This window comes from Hyperoodon ampullatus (assembly GCF_949752795.1).
Source record: "Hyperoodon ampullatus genome assembly, chromosome: 3".
Lineage (NCBI taxonomy): Eukaryota > Metazoa > Chordata > Mammalia > Artiodactyla > Ziphiidae > Hyperoodon > Hyperoodon ampullatus.
This window is the reverse complement of record NC_136916.1, coordinates 138,013,111-138,019,110: the sequence shown is the minus strand read 5'-3', so window position 1 is coordinate 138,019,110 and position 6,000 is coordinate 138,013,111.

Below are 6,000 nucleotides of genomic sequence, written 5' to 3'. Positions count from 1 at the left end.
CAGGTGCTATTTTCCCCTGAAGGCTGTGGTGTGAGAGAAATGGCCCTCAGCCATCAGCATCCTTTGTAGAAGGTTCAGGTCTGTCGTCAGGTGACTCTAGCCTTACTTGTGTTCTGCTTGGCCTTTAATGTGTTTTCTACATTGATCTATCTCCCATCAGGTGGATAAGCAGAAGTAGTCTATCTCACCTCACTTGGATAAGAGGTAGTGACCTCCCGTGGCTACTTTTTGTAACTAGATAGATAAGGCTGCCTAACTTCACACCTTCAGAAAGATTTCCTCTGCCTCTTTATGACAAGAAGTGGCCTTTTGTCTTTCCCAGCTTTTTTTCTCTCTCTCTTCATAAGCCAGGCTAAAAGATAAAGAATCTTCCACCATTTCAGTGGACCCCCATAGCCTGGTATAGGAGTGGGAGTTGAATGACAGTGACAGAGGTGACCTTTGCAGCCAAGTTCCTTCTCCTGTCCCCAAGGACAAATCTGACACCATCGTCCACAGCCATCAGCATTTCAGCAAGTTTAGCTGTGAGCAGTTGCCAGAGTGGGAGAATATTACAATGAGGAAGATTCGAACTTATCTGCAAACTGAAAGAATCCAACAGAGAGGGAGAAGCTGAAGACAGTAGAGTCCTATCAAAAGCGTCACTTTTGAATCCTCCTACACTGTTGGTGGGAATGTAAATTGGTGCAGCCACTATGGAGAACAGTATGGAGGTTCCTTAAAAAAACTAAAAATAGAACTACCATATGACTCAGCAATCCCACTCTTGGGCATATACTCAGAGAAAACCATGATTCGAAAAGATACATGCACCCCGATGTTCACTGCAGCACTATTTACAAAAGCCAGGACATGGAAGCAACCTAAATGTCCATCAATAGAGGAATGGACAAAAAAGATGTGGTACATATATACAATGGAATATTACTCAGCCATAAAAAAGAACAAAGTAATGCCATTTGCAACAACATGGATGGACCCAGAGATGCTCATACTGAGTGAAGTAAGTCAGACACAGAAAGACAAATATATGATATTGCTTATATGTGGAATCTTAAAAAAAGGGTACAGATGAACTTATTTACAAAACAGAAGTAGAGTCACAGATGTATCAATAGAAAACAAACTTATGGTTACCAGGGGATAAGGGTGGGGATAAATTGGGAGAGTGGGATTGATATAAACACACTACTATAAATAAAATAGATAACTAATAATAAGAGCCTGGTGTATAGCACAGGGAACTCTACTCAATACTCTTTAATGGCCTATGTGGGAAAAGAATCTAAAAAAAGAGTGGATGTATGTACATGTATAACTGATTCACTTTGCTGTACACCTGAAACTAACACAACATTGTAAATCAACTATACTCCAATAAACATTTTTTAAAAAAGGGTCCCTTCCCCAGGCATCAACCTGATCTAGCAGTTGACACCTAACTTCCCGCCCCACCACAGGACAAATGATCTCTTGCCCATATTGATATTTTTGCTACCATGACTACTACTACTATTTGGGTGGCTTTGGGAGGTTTGATGGAGATTATGGGGTGGGAAATAAAATTTCTCTAGCCACTCCTTGGTACCATGATTGAAACTTTTAATCATCTGCTGAAGACTCTGGCACCCATCCCCTCTTTGACTGGGTGTCTGCAATCATCATTGTTCATATGGATGCCCATACAACTCCTTGATGTCTTCGTTCCTTGGTACCCTCATCTCCAGTGACCTTGTTCACTCTCCCCAGCCACCCCACTCATGCACTTGCCTACAAGACTCTGATGGGGTGATCTAGCTCTTGAATACCTCCTCATCTGCATCTTGGCTCTCTCACCCCGTCACTTTCTGTGCTCCTGTCTTGAACATCTTTCAGTTCTTCTAAGCCATGTTGCTTCCCAGCTCAAGGCAATACTTGAGAGAACACATACATTTTCTCCTCCTGAAACAGTTTCTCCCCCCAAGCCGGATCCTAGCTATTTACCTAGCTTCTGCTTACTCATCCATTAAGTTTTAGCTTAAGCAATGCTTGCTCTCTCAGGAAAGACTTCACTGACACAAGTGACAGAGCAAGGTCTCCCTGTTTTACATTTTGAAGGCATTGGACATTTTTCCATTGTAACATATCTCACAACTTTGATGAATTAGTTTGACCACATAGTGGCTGGCATACAGTATCCTCAGCAAATAGCTGTTGAATGAACAAATGAATCAATGAATGAATGAAAACTCTGAAATAAAGAGGGAATTCAACTGGTTTTTTTAAAAACATTAATACCGTCTATCAACTTTATTCAAATCTCACTAGTTTTACAGGCACTTGTTTGTGTGTGTGTATATTTAGTTCTATTCAATTTGATCACGTTTAGATTTGTGTGGCCACTGCTGACACAGAACGGTTTCAACACGAGGATCCCTCAGGCTATCTTTCATGGCCAAAATCATCTTCCTTGCCCCCTTACTCCTTTTTAACCCCTGGTAACCACTAATCTGTTTTCTTGTTATTTCAAGAATGTTATATTAATGGAATATAAAATGCAAACTTTTGAGATTGGCTTTTTTCACACAGCATAATTCTCTTGCAATCCATACAAGTTGTTATGTTTATCAATAGGTTTTTTAAATTGTTAAGTAGTATTCTGTGGTATAGATGTGCCACAGTTTGTTTAATTATTTACCTGTTGGAGGCATATAGTTTGTTTCTGGGTTTTGGCTATTACAAATAAAGTTGCAGTGAACATTAATGTACAGGTTTGGTGTAAGCCTAGCTTTTCATTTATCTGGGATAATTGCCTAAAAGTGAAATTGCCAAATCAGATGGTAAGCACATATTTAGTTCTTTTTTAAAGAAACTGCTTAATCACAGATACACGTATAGTTGATATTTTGCTTAATCTTGCTAGCATTTGTGTCCTATAAAAATAAAATTGTACCATATGCCGTCTTCTGAGACTTACTTTCTTTTATTCAACATTAGATTACCAAGGTTTCTTCGTGTTTTTTTTTTTTTTTTTTTTTTTTTGCTGTACGCGGGCCTCTCACTGTTGTGGCCTCTCCCATTGTGGAGCACAGGCTCCGGACGCACAGGCTCAGCAGCCATGGCTCACGGGCCCAGCTGCTCCACGGCATGTGGGATCTTCCCGGACCAGGACATGAACCCGTGTCCCCTGCATCGGCAGGTGGACTCTCAATCACTGCGCCACCAGGGAAGCCCTCTTCGTGTTGTTGCATGTAGCCACAATTCATTCATTTTCATTGCTGTATAAATATTTCCCTTTGAGACTGTGTCACACTGTCTAATCAACGGTGGAACATGTTGCACCATATTGTGAACAAAATGCATCATTTTATGAATAAGGTGTTCACATGCAAAATTTCTTTGGGCATATTCCTAGAAATGGGGTTGCTGAGTGTTAAGGAATTTGAATATTTACCTTTTAGATGAAAAACTATATTAGTTCCCTAGGGCTGCTTTAACAAGTAATCACAAACTTATTAGCTTAAAACAACCATGTGTGAGGTCTGGCCTCTCACATTTTGGGGACCAGAAGTCTAAAATCAAGGTGTCTGCAGTGGTAGTTTCTTCTAGAGGATTGGACAGAAAAATCTGTTTCATGCCTCTCTCCCAGCTTCTGGTTGTTGCCAGCAATCAGTCTTCCTTGGCTGGTAAGACACATCACTCCAATCTCTGTCTCCATCTTTACATGGCATTCTCCTTTGTGTGTGTCCGGAATTCTTTATGGAACAGAAACCTAGTGGAGGTGGAAACGATATGACCTAGAAACAGGTAACTGGGAATGGAGGACACAGTGCACAGTGTGCTGTGGTTTACAAAATGCTCACATTATCTCAAATGATCCTCAAATCAACCCTGTGCAATACACATTCATTTTATTTCTATGATTAAAAGCTGGAAATTTTCCAGAGCTGGGGTTGCAACCTAGATTGTCAGAGCCTAAATCTGAGCTTTTTCCAAGTTGGATAACTTCCATGTACATGAAATTTAGGCCAGTCCTGCTGAATTGCCATCTGGATATTTGGATGTGTGAAATATCTGGTAATATTAACTGTTTAAAATATATTTTGCCCATTTCGCCCCCTTGGGTTAGAAACCTAACAGTCCTTTAACTCTGTTTGCTGATAATCATGAAAGCAATGGCAGTATGCACACTTTAAATTAAAAATGGCAGAGACTTGAAGCCGAGATCATACCAGGGAGACTGTAGAGCTTTAGAGAGCTGAGCCTTCCTGCTGGAAGGCCTTGTTTTTCTCAGATTTTCCATGGATGGTACTTCTAAATTTTCACACCCAGACTTGATTCATCTCACAGCTTTTGCCAAATGTGTGATTCATCTTGTACTTCCTGAATTTTGTTGCCAGGTAGGAGAGGAGCAAAAGCAATTGCCAACCTTGAAGAACTTCTCAAGTTTCCTCCAAAACAACACCAGTCTTTAAATGATCAGGTTTCACTGATTCAGTGAATTTCTGCCACTGTTACTTAAAATACATCATTTTAAACATATTTTGCAAAATACTGTAGATTGCATAATATAATTTCAAATTGTCAAACGAAGCTAACAAAATATTCAAACACTTCTGAAGTCTTTATAGGAAATACCTCTGGTTTCTTCTACTTTAGAGATGGTGACAAACTAGTGTCATGATGCAACACAACAGTAGTAGAAGGAGCACAGGTTAGTTGTTTCGCATCTGGCTTGGGATTTAGTATTTATTGCTTTAAAAAGATGGAATCATTGAAAAGGACACTCTGTTCACTTATTTTCTTTCACTTTACAGAAAGCAGAGAAACTTCTATTAATAGAGTTTATAGGATATTTTCTTAGGAACAACTGAAATTTTTATATGGTTAACCATGGCCTGAATTCCAGGGACAGGGTCTTGCCCTCCCTCTTTATTTCCCTGCTATCTTGTTACGATTTTCTCCAGCTTAGCACTTCTATATTTTTTTCTTCACTGGGACTTTGAAGGCACAGAAAGCCAAAGCTTTGCTCACTTAATATTAAACCTGATGTCTATCTTAAAAATTTTAAAGATAACATATTTATACTTTTATTTCTAGTCCCATCGATTTAGCCAGTATTTCAAGCCTCTCTGTATAAATGGGACATTAACTACCCTTACCATCCATGATCTTCCCTCCCCACTCTCCCCTTCCACCTGCTGGAAGGGACGCCTTTATACTGATAATATATAGGCTTAAAAATTTTATGTTACAAGTCTCCACAGATGTTCACATCATTTGGAAAGGAAAAATAAAGAAGCAAACGATTGGTGAAGTGAAAGGAGACTAGATTGCTTGTCAGGTACCTTGGGCTGGGTTTTTTTTTTTTTTTTTTCCCCTTACTTGTTTCTACTTGCTGTTTCTTTCTCCTATTGCCAGGCTATTTTCTACTCATCTTTCTGGTCTGAGCTGATCTGCATTTCTTCTAGACGGCCATTTCTAACACCATATCTTTTTTTTTTTTAAACATCTTTATTGGAGTATACTTGCTTTACTATGGTGTGTTAGTTTCTGCTTTATAACAAAGTGAATCAGTTATACATATACATATATCCCCATATCTCTTCCCTCTTGCATCTCCCTCCCTCCCACCCTCCCCATCCCACCCGTCTAGGTGGTCACAAAGCACTGAGCTGATCTCCCTGTGCTATGCGGCTGCTTCCCACTAGCTATCTATTTTACATTTGGTAGCTAACACCATATCTTAATTTTGACCACTACTCTTACACTAATATTCTCCCTTAGAGCACCCACCACGCATTATCATTACATGTTCGCTTGGGTTCAGTTTCTTCTATCCTTCCCCCTAAACTATAAGCTCCACAAGACAGGGATCTTGTCTATTCTGCTCACCATTGTAAACCCAGTGCCTAGCTTAATGTCTAGCATCCAAAAAATATGCATTGAATGAATTAATTTTTAGTCTCAGTTTAAAACTGAGACTTAAAATATTAATGGTACTTAGCTGGTTTAGGGTTG